The following is a 16,790-nucleotide window of genomic DNA, read 5'->3' on the forward strand; positions in this document are numbered from 1 at the left end:
TTAGGTTTTATGAAGTGGATAACTGTGTGGTTCTGTAAGAGAATGTCCTTGTTCTTAGGAAATAAGAATACTGAATGTTTAGGGACAAAAGGACATAGAGTCTACAATTGTCCTCGGAATGGAAAAAATATCTGTAATTTATATAGAGAGAGATTTTGGGGAGAAAAAGTCTGTAATTTACAGATAGATATAGGTACATGGGAGACGATGATACATCAAGTATTACATCAGAAAAGACAGGCTGGGCGAGGGGCTCACGCCTGTAATCTCAGCATTTTGGGAGGCTAAGGTGGGCGGATCATTTGAGGTCGGGAGTTCGAGACCAGCCTGGCCAACATGGCGAAACCCCGTCCCTACTAAAAATACAAAAATTAGCTGAGTGTGGCAGTGGGTGCCTGTCATCCCAGCTACTTGGGAGGCAGAGGCAGGAGAATTGCTTGAACCCAGGAGGTGGAGGTTGCAGTGAGCTGAGATCGTGCCACTGCACTCCAGCCTGGGAGACTGAATGAGACTCCATCTCAAAAAAAAAAAAACAGCCAGCGAGAGAGCAGTTCACAGTTGTTGGATCTGGTGAAGGTCATAGGGGAATTCATTGTACTATTTCAAACTTCTCTCTGAATTGGAAATGATTTCAAAATAAGCATTTAAAGAAAACTAGAGGTTGGGCATGGTGGCTCATGCCTGTAATTCCCACACTTTGGGAGGCCTAGGTGGGTGGACTGCTTGAGGCCAGGCTATTAGGGAGAGCAGCCTGGGCAACATAGCAAGACTTTGTCTTTACAAAATACCTAAAAAATTAGGCATGGTGGCGAATGCCTATAAGTCCCAGCTACTTGGGAGTCTGAGACAGGAGAATTGCTTGAGCCCCAGAGATCGAGGCTGCAGTGAGTTGTGATTGCACCACTGCACTCCAGCCTGGGCAACAGAGTGAGACCCTGTCTCAAAACAACAACAAAAAAAATGAGGCTGGATTGGTAGACACAGTTTGGTAGACGAGGAGAGAAGCAGGAGATAATTGGGTGAGGGTGACCAGGGAGGGAGGCTGGAGGTGGCCAGGGTTCTGTGCCTTGTGGAGGTTGGGCAGCTAAGATGAACGGATGGGGAGGGAAGGAGGGAGGAGAACTCATGGGATTTTTTAGTCGAGCTGCTTGTGGAGGGGTATGGGGGGTAGATTTGAGGAGAGGCTGGGGCCTGGGCATTCTTGTTTTGGATATGGCCGGCGGGGCTGCTCTTGGCTCCCCAACGTGAACCAGTCTGTGGACTGACCCAGCTCCTCCCACCCTGTCCTATACCTAGCCTTGCTTTCCAGCCAGACCCTCACCCAGCCCAGCTTTTTAGGGGACTGGCTGGAGCTGTTCTCAGGACAGGTCTTGAGCCAGGCCAGGGCCTGCTGGGAGCCCTGGTTAGTGGCTAGTCAGGGCCACGGTCCTTAAACACATCCGCTGCCCGTCCGCAGAGACCCTGCAGGTGACTTGGGAGGAAGTCAAGGCCACTAGGTGGGAGCCACTCAAGCTCCTTGTCACCTCTCCCAGGCCACCAATGCACTCACCATTGCGTGTGAGGTTTCTTCAGGAGATAAGGAAAGTATGGGACCCTCAGCCTGGGGGGAACCCTGGCTTCCCACATCCTCACCAACCATTTGACATGTTTCTGAGCCCTTTAGGGGTCAGTGGAGGCCCCTTGTAATCCCCAGATAGAAAATGGCTCCATCTAGAGGCAGGACGGCCTCCAAGCTGAGGTGTGGATGTTGCTCCTCCAGTTACAGGGCATATGAGGACTTTCTATACCTCAACTTTCTCATCTAGAAAATGGATTCCTTAGAGCAAATGAATTCGTTTGGTGGTTGTGAGGTTTGTTTTTGTTATTTAGTTAACTTTTTTTTTTTTGAGACAATGTCTTGCTCTGTCATCCAGGCTGGAGTGCAGTGGCTGCTATCTTGGCTCACTGCATCTTCTACCTCCAGGGGTTTGAGTGATTCTCCTGCCTCAGCCTCCCAAGAATCTGGGGTTACAGGCACCTGCCACCACACATGGCTAATTTTGTATTTTTAGTAGAGATGGGGTTTCACCATGTTGACCAGGGTGGTCTTGAACTGCTGACCTCAGGTGATCCACCTACCTCGACCCCCCAAAGTGCTGGGATTACAGGCGTGAGCCACCATGCTTGGCCGCAAATTCATTTATTTTCTGGAGTTACTGTCTTTTTTTAAAAAAATTTTTGGAATTTCTTAGAATATCTGGTTTCTAGTTTCTGTCTCTCTTTTTTTTTGTTAAGAGACAGAGTCTCTTTCTGTTGCCCAGGCTGTAGTGCAATGGCATTTGTATGGCTCACGGCAGCCTCAACCTCCTGGACTCAAATGAGCCTCCCACTTCAGTGGCTCCTGACTGGCTAGGACTATAGGTGCATGCCACCACACCTGGCTAACTTTGTCTCTCACTATGTTGTCCAAGCTGGTCTTGAACTCCTGGGCTCAAGTAATCCTCTTGCCTGGGCTTCTCTAAGTGCTGGGATTAAAAGTGTGAGTTACCATGCCCAGCCAGCCTTCTGGTCTCTTGATACTTTTTTTTCATTTGTCATATCTATTGGATGAGCTGCTTTGTTTTCTTGGAGATTTCCTTCCTGGAATTTTCCATCTTCCTTCTGGAGTCTGGTTGGCCCAGTTCTTGCGTGTGCTGTAGAGCCATTGCTCTTCAGACTCCCTTTGCCTCTCTCCTGTGTGTCTTGATTTCTTTGCCTTCCAGTTTCCTGTTTTACTCCCTCCTTTCTGTAGAGTGCATCCTGCAGTAGCTTTCTTCGAAAGGGTATGTTTCTGAGGCCTAGTATACCTGAAAAATGCTTTTGTTCTGCCTTCACACTTGAGTGCTATTTGGGAAATACTTGCCCTATAGGTTTTTTGTTTGTTTTTGTTTTTTTTTTTTGAGACAGTCTTGCTCTGTCGCCCAGGCTGGAGTGCAATGGCGCGATCTTGGCTCACTGCAACCTCTGCCTCCTGGGTTCAAGCAATTCTCCTTCCTCAGTCTCCCAAGTAGCAAGTAGCTGGGATTACAGATGTGCACCACCATGCCCAGCTAACTTTGTACTTTTTTTTAGTAGAGATGGGGTTTTACCATGTTGGCCAGGCTGGTCTCGAGCTCCTGACCTCAGGTGATCCGTCTACCTCAGCCTCCCAAAGTGCTGGGATTACAGGTGTGAGCCACCACGCCCAGCTTTCTTTTTCTTTTTCTTTCTTTTTTTTTTTTTTTGAGAGAGTCTCACTCTGTCGTCCAGACTGGATTGCAATGGCAAGATCTCAGCTCACTGCAACCTCTGCCTCCCAGGTTCAAGCGATTCTCCTGCCTCAGCCTCCTGAGTAGCTGGATTTACAGGTGCCCACCATCACGCCCGGCTGATTTTTGTAATCTTTGTATTTTTAGTAGAAATGGGGTTTCACCATGTTGGCCCGGCTGGTGTTGAACTCCAGACCTTAGGTGATCCGCCTGTCTCAGCCTCCCAAAGTGCTGGATGACAAGTGTGAACCACTGTGCCCGGCCTCCCCTTCCTTTTCTAAGTGGTTAACGTCTTTCAGAACTGCATAATAGTTCAGAACACGGACCCTGAAGTTCATAAATAGGCTTCACCACTGACTAGTTACCTGGCCTGGGGCATGTTGTCTGACCATCTTTACCACAGTACTCTTTTGTAAAATGGATAATAGTACCTACCTTTTACAGTTGTATGGGACCAAGCCGGTTTATGTACATAATTACCTGGAGCATTGCCTGCCATAAAGTAAGCCTCGCGGTTATCATTGTTCTTTTTATTTATTTATTTTTTGGCAATGGAGGCTCACTCTGTTGCCCAGGCTGGAGTGCAGTAGTGGGATCTCGGCTCACTGTAACCTCCGCCTCCCGGGTTCGAATGATTCTCCTGCCTCAGCCTCCCAAGTAGCTGGGACTACAGGCTTGTGCCACCACACCTGACTAATATTTGTATTTTTAGTAGAGATGGTGTTTCACCATGTTGGCCAGGCTGGTCTCGAACTTCTGGCCTCAGGTGATCCCCCTGCCTCGGCCTCCCAGAGTGCTGGGATTACAGGTGTGAGCCCCTGCGCCTGGCCACAGTTATTGTCATTCTTCATCACTGTTCTAACATTTCATGTTGATGTGTTTTCTTATGGGGTCTTTTTGCATTTACTGTGCTGGGTGCTGCGTAGACCATAGCAGTCTGGAAACCCAAGTCCTTCAGTCTGAAATTTTTTGTAGTAGTTTTACTGTTTAATTTCCTTCCCAGTATTTTTGCTGTTCTCTCTAGTGTTTCTATTCGTTAGATACCCTGGGTTTCATGGGCTGATCAGTGAATTTTCGTTTTCTTTTTTTTTTGAGACAGTCCTGCTCTGTTGCCCAGGGTGGAGGTCAGTGGCATGATCTTGATTCATTGCAAACCTCTGCCTTTGGGTTCAAGTGATTCTCGTGCCTCAGCCTCCCGAGTAGCTGGGATTACAAGCGTGTGCCACCATGCCTGGCTAATTTTTGTATTTTTAGTAGAGACAGGGTTTTGCCATGTTGCCCAGGCTGGTCTCAAACTCCTGGCCTCAAGTGATCTGCCCGCTTCAGCCTCCCAGAAACCTGAGATTACAGGTGTGAGCCACTGTGCCTGGCAAGAGATTTTCTTAATGGTATCTTCTAACCTTTCGATTTAATTTTTTTTTTTTTTTTTTGAGATAGGGTCTTCCTATGTCACCCAGGCTGGACTGTAGTGGTGCACTCATTGCTCACTGCAACCTCGAACTCAAACAGTTGTGGCTCAAACTATCCTGCCTGTGCCTCCTGGGACTACAGGTGTGCACCACCACACCTGGCTAGTTTTTTTTTTTTTTTTTTGAGACAGTGTCTTGCTGTGTCGCCAGGCGCCAGGCTGGAGTGCAGTGGTGCAATCTTGGCTCACTTCAACCTCTGCCTCCCGGGTTCAAGCAATTCTCCTGCCTCAGCCTCCCAAGTAGCTGGGACTAGAGGCATGTGCCACCATGCCCAGCTAATTTTTGTATTTTTTTAGTAGAGACGGGGTTTCACCACGTTGGCCAGGATGGTCTCAATCTCTTGACCTCGTGATCCACCTGCCTCGGCCTCCCAAAGTGCTGGGATTACAGGTGTGAGTCACTGTGCCCAGCCCACCTGGTTAGTTTTTGTAGAATTTAATTTTTAAATTTGAGGTATTATATTTTTATGTCCAAGAGCTCTTATAACCTGAGTGCTTTTTTTTTTTAATAGCATCCTGTTCTTGTTTCATTGATACATGAGTTCTCATTACTAGGATATTAATTGTGTTCCCTGGTGTTTTCTTTTTTCATGCATTTTCTTTGTTTCCTCTCAGTCTTTTTTTCTCTTTCACCTTGTAGACTTCCCTCGGGCATCTGTGTATGGTTATTCTCAGGTGCCTCTTCTTTAAGAAAAAGCAGATGATGGATTCAGGTGTAAGGGTGGGGCATGTTGGTCATTGAGGAACTTCTCGAATGTCCTATGTAAAAAGATCTTTCCTTGTTGACCTTGCAAATGTCACAGACAAGAATTCACTGGTTTCTTGCCTGTTGACGTTGAAGCCAGGCTGTTCCTGTCCCAAGAGCTGAGTATGCATGCTAAGGTTGACAATACCTGTTTTTCTTTTGGTCCACACCCTAACCCTGAGAACGCATACCCTCAATGGTTCTATCCTTTCCTAGTAAACAGAGGGATCAGTGCTTCTGTGGTGAAACCAGCTCTCTTATCCTCAGCTCCTCTGTGAACCCTGGCTTTGAAGGTCCCCAGGGTCCCTGGGTTCAGTCTTTGGAATTGCTGCCTTCTTGATTGTCTCCTTCAAGCTTAAGTGTGCCTTTTCCCTGCTCTCCACCGTGCAAAGCTGCACACTTCTTGTCTCTGTGCTTTCTTGCTTCCAAATTGTTTTTTTTTTTTTTGAGACGGAGTCTCACTCTGCTACTCAGGCTGGAGTGCGGTGGCATGATCTTGGCTCACTGCAGTCTCTGCCTCAACCTCCTGAGTAGCCGGACTACAGGCACATGCCACCACATCCGGGTAATTTTTGTATTTTTAGTAGAGATGGGGGTTTCATCATGTTGGCCAGGCTGGCCTCGAACTCCTGACCTCAGGTGATCCTCCTGCCATGGCCTCCCAGTGTGCTGGGATTACAGGCGTGAGCCATGCGCCTGGCCATGGGCATGTTTCCTTGCCACTTCTCTCCTGTTTTGCTTTGGTTCCTTTTTAGACCGTATGACTGTCATTTTTGTGAGGTTCTGGTGTTTGGGAAAGGATTTGTAAAGATCAAACGCGGCACTGCCTCATGCGCGTTCATACTCCTCTTGCTAGTTTGCCTGGGAGACCTAGTTCCTTGGTCTCTGTTTCGAGGCATCTGACTACATTTTGCCGGAGCCCTCTACCCCTACCTCTTTTTTCACCCGAGGAGGTGGAGTCCCCGTGGGAGGGGAACCAATCACTGGGGAAATCCTTTGTAATTGCTTGAGAATTGACCAAGTCTGGAGCCCTCGGGGCAAGGCTGAGGTGGATTTATTTGCATGTCTTTGGCTGGCCTGAGGCCTTGACCTCTCCTTGGCCGCCTTTGGGATTCCCTTTATTTAAGTTAGAGCACTTATTTTGTGGGCCAGATTGGAGCAAGACAAAGTCCCTGCCCATTTTCGAGGATGGAGGAGAGACTGGAATTCAGCTGGAATTGCTGGCTGGTGCTGTGGTCTCAGGTGGGGAGTAACTGGGAGCCCAGCTGACAGATGTTTTTGGGAATCTGCTCACCTGGTGGGGAGGTCAAGGATGGCTTCCTGATGGAGGGGAGGCTGGAGGTACACTTAGGTGGAGCATAGGAGGGGCAGGATGGGGTGAGGAGGCTGGGGTAGGTTTCCCTCCTCCCTGGGGCCAGCCCCCAGGCCCTCTTGGTGGGGCAGGGTGGAAGCTGGTTGATCTGGGCTGGTGGCTACTGCAGTCTTCAACCTGGTTCTGATCTAGGATAGCTTGGAGGAGACTGCAGCCTCCGACACTCAGCTGCTGCTTTTCTGCGCCGATGGGAGCTCCAGGATGGCGACGGTGGCTGTGGGTCCCGTGGCCCAGCCACGGTATCAGTGATGTGCAGGGTGAGCCCTCTGTCCCACCACCCCAGCCTAGAACTCTGTCACCTGGAATTGGGGAGCGGGGTGCCGCCAAGCAGATGTCCCTGCGAGGCCCGGGCACAAAATCTTGCCATTTTAGGCTCAGGGAGTGTGAGATGCCCCCCCCAACCCCAGGTCCCACAGCAGGAGGTGAGGGGTTGGAGGCCGAGCTCCCTGCCAGAACTCGAGGGGGGCTGGCAGGGAGGTGGGGGTGTTGATAGGAACTTCTTTTTTCTTTTCTTGGCTCAGTTTTCTTTCTTTTTTTTTTTTTTTGAGACGGAGTCTTGCTCTGTCGCCCAGGTTGGAGTGCAGTGGCGCAATCTTGACTCACTGCAACCTCCGCCTCCCGGGTTCAAGTGATTCTCCTACCTCAGCCTCCTGAGTAGCTGGCTAATTTTTGTATTTTTAGTAGAGATGGGGTTTCATCCTGCTGGCCAGGCTGGTCTTGAACTCCTGACCTCAGGTGATACGCCCACCTTGGCCCCCCAAAGTTCTGGTATTAGAGGCGTGAGGCTCCGAGCCTGGCTTCTGCTTTCTGTCTCCATGGATGTGACTACTGTAGGGACCTCAGAAGTGGAATCACACACAGTATTTGTCTTTTGAAATTTTGTTTTGTTGTGAGAGAGTCTGGCTGTTATCTAGGCTGGAGTGCAGTGGTGCGATCTCAGCTAACTGCAACCTCTGCCTCTTGGGTTCAAGCAATCTCCCACCTCAGCCTCCCAAGTAGCTGGGATTATAGGTGCCCACCACTACACCTGGCTAATTTTTGTGTTTTTTGTAGAGATGGGATTTTACCAGTGTTAGTCAGGCTGGTCTCCCAACTCCTGACTTCAAGTGATTTGCCCGCCTTAGCCTCCCAAAGTGTTAGGATTACAGGCGTGAGCCACCACGCCTGGCCCTAGTATTTGTCATTTATTTCACTCAGCTTCATGTCCTTGAGGTACATGCGTGTTGTAGTATGTATCAGAATGTCTTTCCTTTTCAGGGCTGAATAATACTCCATTGGGTGGATGACCCCATTTTGTTTATCGATTCATGGATGGACACTTGGGTTCTTTCCATCCTTTGACTGTTGTGAATAGTGCTGCTATGACCATGTGTGTGCAAATATGTGTTCGAGTTCTGGATTTCATGGTATGCATACTTTATTTTTATCTTTAAAAATAGAGACAGGGTCTCGCGATGTTGCCCAGACTGGTCTCAAAGTCCTGAGCTCAAGTGATCCTCCTGCCTTGGCTTCTCAGAGTGTTGGGATTTCTGGCATGAGCCACTGTGCCTGGGCTAATTTCTGTATACTTTTCATTTTTTATTATTTTTTTGAGACTGGGTCTCACTCTGTCACCCAGGCTGGAGTACAGTGGCGCGATCTTGGCTCACTGCAACTTCTGCCTCCTGGGTTCAAGTGATTCTCCTGCCTCAGCCTCCTGAGTAGCTGGGACTACAGGCTCAAGCCACTATGCCTGGCCAATTTCATTTTTATGTTTTTGAGACACAGTCTTGCTTGCTCTGTCAGCCAGGCTGGAATGCAGTGGTGTGATCTTGGCTCATTGCAACCTCTGTCTCTCAGGTTCAAGTGATTTCTCCTGCCTCGGTCTCCTTAGTAGCTGGTAACTGGGTCTACAGGCACGAGCCACCATGCCTGGCTAACTTTTTCTTTTTTTTAGACAGAATCTTTCTCTGTCACCCAGGCAGGAGTGCAGTGGCATAGTATCAGGTCACTGCAACCTCAGCCTCCCAGGTTCAAGGGATTCTGCTGCCTCAGCCTCCCCAAGACCTGGGAGTATAGGCGCACACACCAGATTGGCTAATTTTTGTGTTTTTAGTAGAGACAGGGTTTTACCATGTTGCCTAGGCTGGTCTTGAACCCCTGGCCTCAAGTGATTGGCCTGCCTTGGGCTCCCAAAATGCTGGTATTACTTGCGTGAGCCATTGTGCCTTGCCTCGGCTAACTTTCGTATTTTTAGTAGAGACAGGGTTTTGTCATTTTGGCTAGGCTGGTCTTAAACTTCTGGCCTCAGGTGATCCACTTGAGAAGTGCTGGGATTATGGGCCTCAAGTAATCCACTTGAAAATTGCTGGGATTATGAGCCTCAGGTGATCCACCTGCAAAGTGCTGGGATTATGGGCCTCAAGTAATCCACTCGAAAAATGCTGGGATTATGGGCCTCAGGTGATCCACCCACAAAGTGCTGGGATTATGGGTGTAAGCCACTGCACCCAGCCTAATTTCTCTCTACTTTTTAGAGATACCTTTTCATTTTATACACACGCATGCACACACATACACGCACATGCTGCTGGGGTTTTGATGGGGATTGCATTAAATCTGCAGATCATTTTGGCTCCAGTAAGCATCCCAATAAGTAGGTCTGCTTGTAAACTTCGGAGGGATCCCCAGAAGTGGGCCTGGGAACCTGCAGTCCTTGGTTAAGCCTTGCGGATTTGTTTCCCAAAAGCTGGAGATGAATGGGCTCAGTTCTCATCCTTCCTGGGTAGCTAACCACTCAGCGCCCTTCACAACTAAAATTTGCTGATTTGATGGAATGGAAATGACATCACTGTGTTTTAATACTTCTTTGTAATGCTAATGGAGTTGAAATTTCGATGGAGTTCAGCCATTTACAGGTCCTCCTTTTCAAATTGCCTGGGATTCTTTTTTTTTTTTTAAATTCTCAAGATGGAATCTTGCTTTGTCGCCCACGCTGGAGTGCAGTGGTACGATCTTGGTTCACTGCAACTTCTGCCTCCCAGGTTCAAGCAATTCTCCTGCCTCAGCCTCTGAGTAACTGGGATTACAGGCCCCTGCCACCAGACCCAGCTAATTTTTGTATTCTCAGTAGAGATGGAGTTTCACGATGTTGGCCGGCTGGTCTCGAACTGTTGACCTCACCACATGATCTGCCTGCCTCTGCCTCCCAAAATGCTAGATTACAGGTGTGAGCCACCGAACTCTGGCCCTGCCTGGGATTCTCATGGAATTCTAAGAATCTTTATACAGCCAGGGTGTTAACCCATTCTTTGGCTTAGATATTACAGAACTTCTGGATCTTGGAATCAATGAGTGTTTGAAGGTCATTCTGTCCGGAGGGTCCTTGCAATATTTTTAGCTGCTGTCTCGGAAACACGTCCGTCACCTGTCAGTGCTGGGGGCCAGAATAATGTCTTTTTGGGTGACAATTTTGGTTTGATTGAGCCTATGAGATGTTCTGATAGTCTGGTGACATCTTAAGGGATGTAGTTTTTTTTTGTTGTTTGTTTTTTAATACACGGGGTCTCCTTGTTGCCCAGGCTGGAGTGCAGTGGCGCAATCATAACTCAATGCCTCTAATTCCTGGGCTCAAACGATCCTCCCGCCTCAGCCTCCCTAGTAGCTGGGACCACAGGTGTGCACCACTATGCCTGGCTAATTTAAAATTTTTTTTTTGTAGAGATAGGTCATGCTGTGTTGCCCAGGCTAGTCTTGGAACTCGTGGCCTCATAATCCTCCTGCGTTAGTCTCCCAAAGTCCTGGGATTCACAGGTGTGAGCCACCGCACCAGAGTCTGGGATGCAGTTGTTGGGAGAGGTCAAGATGTTTTAAGATGTGAAGATAGAATGTGTTTGTTCTGCGTTTGGTGACGAAGGGGTGTTGGGATTGAAAATGTGCAGCTGGCGTCTAATGAACGCTTCTGCTGTGTGTGGGTGGTGTGGCTGAGTGGAGAAGTGTAGGTTTGGGAGTCAGAGCCTCAGTGTCCTTATCTGTAAACGGGACACCAATCTCCCTCCCAGTTGACCGGAGTGGGGGGCACCGGGCAGAGAAGCAGGTCCCAGAGAAGGCCTGGGCTCCCTCCAGCCCATCAGGACCTCACCCCATCCCACACCAGAAATACTATTTTGTAATTTCTTTTAAATTTTTGAGACAGGGTTTTGCTGTCGCACAGGCTAGAGTGCGGCAGTGCAATCTGGGCTCACTGCGACCTCTGCCTCCCCGGTTCAAACCATCCTTCCACCTCAGCCTCCTGAGTAGCTGGGATTTCAGGCGAACACCACCATGCATGGCTAATTGCTTTTAATTTCTGTGGAGATGTTGTTTCACCATGTTTCCCAGGCTGGTCTCAAACTTCTGACCTCAAGTGATATGCCTGACTTGGCCTCTCAAAGTGCTGGGATGGATTACAAGCCTGAGCCACTATGCCCAGCCTAAAACAAATGTTTTTGACGTGGTGTCTTGCTTGTTGCCCAGGCTGGTCTTAAACTACCGGCCTCAACTAATCCTCTCACTTTGGCCTTTCAGAGTGTTGGGATTACAGACATAAGCCACTGTGCCCAGCCCGTACTATAAATATTACTTGAGCACCTCCTATGTGCAGCATAGGGCTAGGAATAGAAAATAACTTGTAGCCCACCTGGTAATGCTGGGGTGAGTAGTCTGGCCAACAGTGGCCCACGTCCTGTTTTTGCAAATAAAGTTTTGTTTTGTTGTTTTTTTTTTTTTGAGTCGGAGTTTCGCTCTTGTTACCCAGGCTGGAGTGCAATGGCGCGATCTCGGCTCACCGCAACCTCCGCCTCCTGGGTTCAAGCAATTCTCCTGCCTCAGCCTCCTGAGTAGCTGGGACTACAGGTGCACGCCACCATGCCCAGCTGATTTTTTTTTTTTTGTATTTTTAGTAGAGACTGGGTTTCACCATGTTGACCAGGATGGTCTCGATCTCTTGACCTCGTGATCCACCCGCCTCGACCTCCCAAAGTGCTGGGATTATAGGCGTGTGCCACCGCGCCTGGCCGCAAATAAAGTTTTATTGGTATAGAGCAATGGCCCAATCATTTACTGTCTGGGTGCCTTCCTTGCGACAGGCAGCAGATGCCCTTTCAGAGGAAAGCTTGCACTCTCCAGTGGGCAGAGGCAATAAGGAACTAACACCTGTGATAGCCAGTGATAAGCAGTGGAGAAAAACATTTCAGGAAAGGGCATGGTGGGTGGCAGGTGAGTTGCATTGTTAAACAGGGCAGTTAGGGAAGGCCTGATTCATCTGGGTCGCCTGAGCTGTAACAGCAGGGAGTGAGGGAGTTAGGGTATAGGCAGGTAGGACTGTGCAGGGTCTCCCCTGTATCTGGAAGGAGGACCTGATTCCAGTGAGGCACAGAGGTGGGCTGGAGCTACTCCGGACCAGCCTGTTGGCAGTGACAAAGCATTCTGGTCCTTTGCTGTTTAAGGAACTTTCGCCCCCACTGTGATCACATGCAGCCTCCCGCCCTGACTTGAACCAGGGACTTCAGGTGCTGACCTTACAGTCAGCTTCATGAAGGGTCACCAGCAACTCCACCGTTGCAGAGGGAAGATTGCATTGGTGGGGCGGGCGCGGTGGCCCACGCCTGGAATCCCAGCATTTGGGGAGGCCCAGGTGGGTGGATCACTCCCAAAGTGCTGGGGTTATAGGCATGAGGCACTGCACCTGGCCTTAGTTTTAATTTTAATTCCCCCCACCCCCCACCACCCGCCCAGCTGCAGTCTTACTCTGTTGCCCAGGCTGGAGTGCAGTGGTGTGATCTCGGCTCACTGCAGCCTCCCCGTCCTGGGTTCAAGCTATTCTCCTGAGTAGCTGTGATTATAGGTGTACGCCACCATGCCTGGCTAAAGTTTGTATTTTTAATAGAGATGGGGTTTCACCATGTTGGTCAGGCTGGTCTCAAACTCCTGACCTCATGATCCGCCTGCCCCGATCTCCCAGAGTGCTGCGATTACAGGCGTGAGCCACCACACATGGCAGTTTTAATTTTTAATATTTTTTTGGAGACGGGGTCTTGTTCTGTCTCCCAGGCTGCATGCCATACCTGCTCACCACAGCCTCAACCTCCTATGCTCAAGCGATCCTCCCACCTCAGCCTCCAGAGTAGCTGGGTTACAGGCGTAACCACCATGCTCGGTTAAGTTTTTTGTATTCTTTTTGTAGAGACAGAGTCTCACCATATTGCCCAGGCTGGTCTTGAATTCCTGGGCTCAAGTGATCTGCCCACCTTGGCCTCCAGAAGTGCTGAGATTATAGGTGTGAGCCACCACGCCCAGCTAGAGCTTGCATTTTTTCTTCCATGGAGATGAAATTCACATAGCATCCAATTAACCGTTTGAAACATATACACTTCAGTGGTATTTGGTACATTGATCCTGTGCAGTCACCAGCTATCTGTGGTTTCAAAATTGAATTTTTATTCTAAGCAAGGACAAATGGGATTTGGGTAGAAGCGAGTGGCCCCATGCAGACTGTGACCTTGTAGTCCGTGCTTAGCCTCTCTGAGTTCCAGGGTTTGGAACCGTAAATAGTAACAAGAACCACAGACCAGGCGCCGTGGCCCAGGTCTGTCATCCCAGCCCCTTGGGAGGCTAAGGTGGGAGGATCGCGTGAGCCCAGGAGTTCTAGACCAGACTGAGCAACATAGTGAGATCCTGACTCTATGAAAAAGAAAAAAAATCACCTGTAATGGGTGGTGCATGCCTGTAGTCCCAGCTATTCAGGAGACTGAGGCGGGAGAATTGCTTGATCCCTGGAGGCGGAGGTTGCAGTGAGCCGAGATTGCGCCATTGCACTTCACCCTGGGTGACAGAGCAACAGAAAAGAAATCACATTTATGGCCAGGTGGGGTGGCTAAGGTGGGAGGATCATTTGAAGCCAGGAGTTTAAGACCAGCCTGGCCAATGTAGCAAGATCTCATCTCTAAAAAAATAAAAAGAAAACCATTAGTTGGTTGTGGTAGTGTGTGGCTGTGGTCCCTGCTACCCAGGAGGCTGAGGTTGGAGGATTGATTGAGTTCAGGAACTGGAGGCTGCAGTGAGCTGTGAAGCCTCTGCAACTGCAGCCTGGGTGAACGAGCAAGACCCTGTCTCTTAAAAGAAAAGAGTCTGGGTGTGGTGGCTCACTCACGCCTGTAATCTCAGCACTTTGGGAGGCCAAGGTGGGAGGATTGCTTGAGGACTAGAATTTGAGACCAACTTGGGCAACATAGCAAGACCCCATCTCTACAAAAAACAAACAAAAAAATTTAGCTGGGTGTGATGGTGTGTGTCTGTGGTCCCAGTTACCCAGGAGGCAGAGGCCGGAGGATTGATTGAGCTCAGGAGTTGGAGGCTGCAGTGAGCTGTGATTGAGCCACTGCACCGCAGCCTGCATGAAGAGAGCAAGACCCTGTCTCTAAAAAAAAGAAAAGAAACAGTTGGGTGCGGTAGCTCACGCCTGTAATCCGAGCACTTTGGGAGGCTGAGGTGGGCGGATCACCGGAGGTCAGGAGTTCGAGACCAGCCTGACCAATAAGGTGAAACCCTGTCTTACAAAAAAAAAAAAAAGAAAGAAACAGCATTTGTGCAGTCAGGTAATCCCAAACAGAAGCATGTCCTGGGTGGCAGGTGCCGGGTGGCAGGTCCCAGGCACTGTGTAGGGGAGAGTCCCCACCCTCAGGGAGGGAACTGTCTTTCGGAGGAGACAGAGGCATGAAATACACAAGGAGGGTGGAGATCTGTTTCTGAGGGATTGTGGGTTGTCAGTGTCACTTGGGGCTTGCTTGGGGCCTGTGGCTGTTGGGTGCTTCTCTGGGGCCCAGGGAGGCTGGAGGAGGGAGTGGAGGAGGAGGGGTCTAGGAGGCCTTAGGAGCTGTGCCTGAGGGGCCATGCGGGAAAGGGGGGCGGGCATGTGGACATGACCAGGGGGACGTTTGTGGTGGAGAGTGGGGGCGCTGGCCTCATGGTCCTAGGTGAGTAGGGATCATGTGTCCATTTTAAGAGTTGCAAACTGAGGCCCTGAGAAGGTACTGACTTGCTGGGGATGCTGGGGATTCCCGGCTGCCCCGCCCAGCTCGAGAGGAGGGGCTTTGGGCACCGTTGAGCCCTTGTGGTGGGCAGGAGCCGTTGGCTGGTATCCGGGCCTGGGTGGTGCTGGGCGGGTTTCACAAGCCCAGGCAGGGGTTGGCCTGGGCCGCTAGGCTTCCGTGCAGCCTGGGGCAGGAAGAGCTGGCGGCTGATGTAAGCTCTTGCGCAAACCCCTGGCTGCCGGCTTCCGGAGCCTTTTACCCACCTGCCTGCCACAGCAAGGCGGAAGCCCGGGGCCTGGCGGGGCTAGAAGGCCCTGCTGCCCCAGCTCGGGCTGCATGGATGGACTGACCGGCCACCGAGGCCCTGGGGCCCGAGGGCTTGGCGCTGGAGTCCGGTGAGGGGGCTGGGCCAGGCTAGACTGGAGTGTGGGGGCCAGACATGGGGCGGTGGTGATGGGGCATGTGGCCAGAGGGCATCCCCTGCTGCTCTGCCCACTCCAGTCTCTAGTCTGGGGCCCAAGGTGGAGACCCTGCCCTTCTCTGCCTCGGTTTCCCCCATGTACCACAAAGAAGCTGGGTTGGACGTTCTGGGATCCCGTGCCCCTGGGAGGCAGTCAGTGAGCACTTGTGTGCTGACCCTTTGTTGGGGAGGAGGGGGGTACTGGGGACACAGAGGTTGGGCTGAGGTCTCTGAGCCCCCACAGGCTGGACCAGGGCCACCTGGGAGCCTGCATCTCCTGCAAAGCCACCTAACTTCTCGGTGCCACCTGTAAACAGTGGCTTAAAGGGGGTGGTGGCTCTAGGGTACACACAGAATCCCGCAGCTGGGGGTGCTTTGCCGCCACCTCCTGAGGGCATTGCCGGGAGGATTTGAAGTCACTTGCACAGTGCCTGGTGCCTGCCAGCTTTTAGTGAATGGGTGCCATGGCTGGTTATTGTTATTATTTATATGTTGGGTCCAGGTCTTGTTCTGTTGCCGGGAATGGAGTGCAGTGTTATAACTGAAGTCACAGCTCAGTGCAGCCTCCAACTCCCAGCCTCAAGCCATCTTCCTGCCTCAGCCTCCGGAGACTGTAGGCGAGAGCCACCTTGCCTGGCCTGTTATTAGCTGTCATTATATTGTTACTGTGGTTAAACACATGCTTCCTTCTCTATCATTCCCAAAGGGAGGCATTTTTATCCCCATTTTGTTGATGTGCAAACTGAGACCTGGTGAGGCTGGTGAGGGCAGCCCCTTCCCCAGCTCCTGCATGTTTCCTTCTGACCTGTGACCCAGAGGCCTGCCAGGGTCTTCCCTTACAGGGGGTGGCGTTTGGGGCTTGTGGGACAGAGCCTCTCGGGGAGCAGCTGGGAGGCGCCCTGTCTGATACGGACCTGTGGGGCATGGCGGTGTACTGGCTGGGGCTTGCACCCAGGCCCCAGCTCATGTCCATCATCTTTCTGAGCAGCAGTCAGTCCTGTGGCCCCTGTTGGCAGGGACCCAGGGTGCATGAAACCTGCTGGCTGGAGGGGTTGCCTGGATGGTCCTCCCTTAGCAGCTCCCATGCCTGCTGTTCCATTCATTCATGGAGTCATTCCCTAAGTCACTGTGGCTTGCTGGTGCCAGCTGTGGGCTCAGGGACACCCTGTGGGGCTGCATTCTGAGTCACTGCTTCCCAGCTGTGTGACCTAGCACTTCCCCAACCCCGAGCCTCAGGTGCGTCGTCTGTTAAATGGGCACACGGGGCTGGCTAGGGCTGCTGTGGGAAGTCCTTCTCTGGCCACAGAATGGGTGTCCTCTCTGGGCCTGCAGAGCGCCGAACATGAGCCCCCACCTGTGAGTTCCCCACTGCCTTGCCCTGTGGCCTCTTGAAGTCCCGGTGCTGTGGGACTTCCAGAGGCCACAGGGCAA

General features: G+C 50.9%; 1 protein-coding gene across 1 annotated transcript in view; it reads left to right on the forward strand.

Annotated features, from left to right (window-relative positions):
- TNRC18 (trinucleotide repeat containing 18) overlaps positions 1-16,790 on the forward strand; it is a 109,803-nt gene that overhangs the window by 5,814 nt on the left and 87,199 nt on the right. The window lies entirely within an intron of this gene.

This window comes from Aotus nancymaae, unplaced genomic scaffold (genome assembly GCF_030222135.1).
Source record: "Aotus nancymaae isolate 86718 unplaced genomic scaffold, 86718_ANA_hifiasm-v0.15.2.pri h1tg000015l_0, whole genome shotgun sequence".
Classification (NCBI taxonomy): domain Eukaryota; kingdom Metazoa; phylum Chordata; class Mammalia; order Primates; family Aotidae; genus Aotus; species Aotus nancymaae.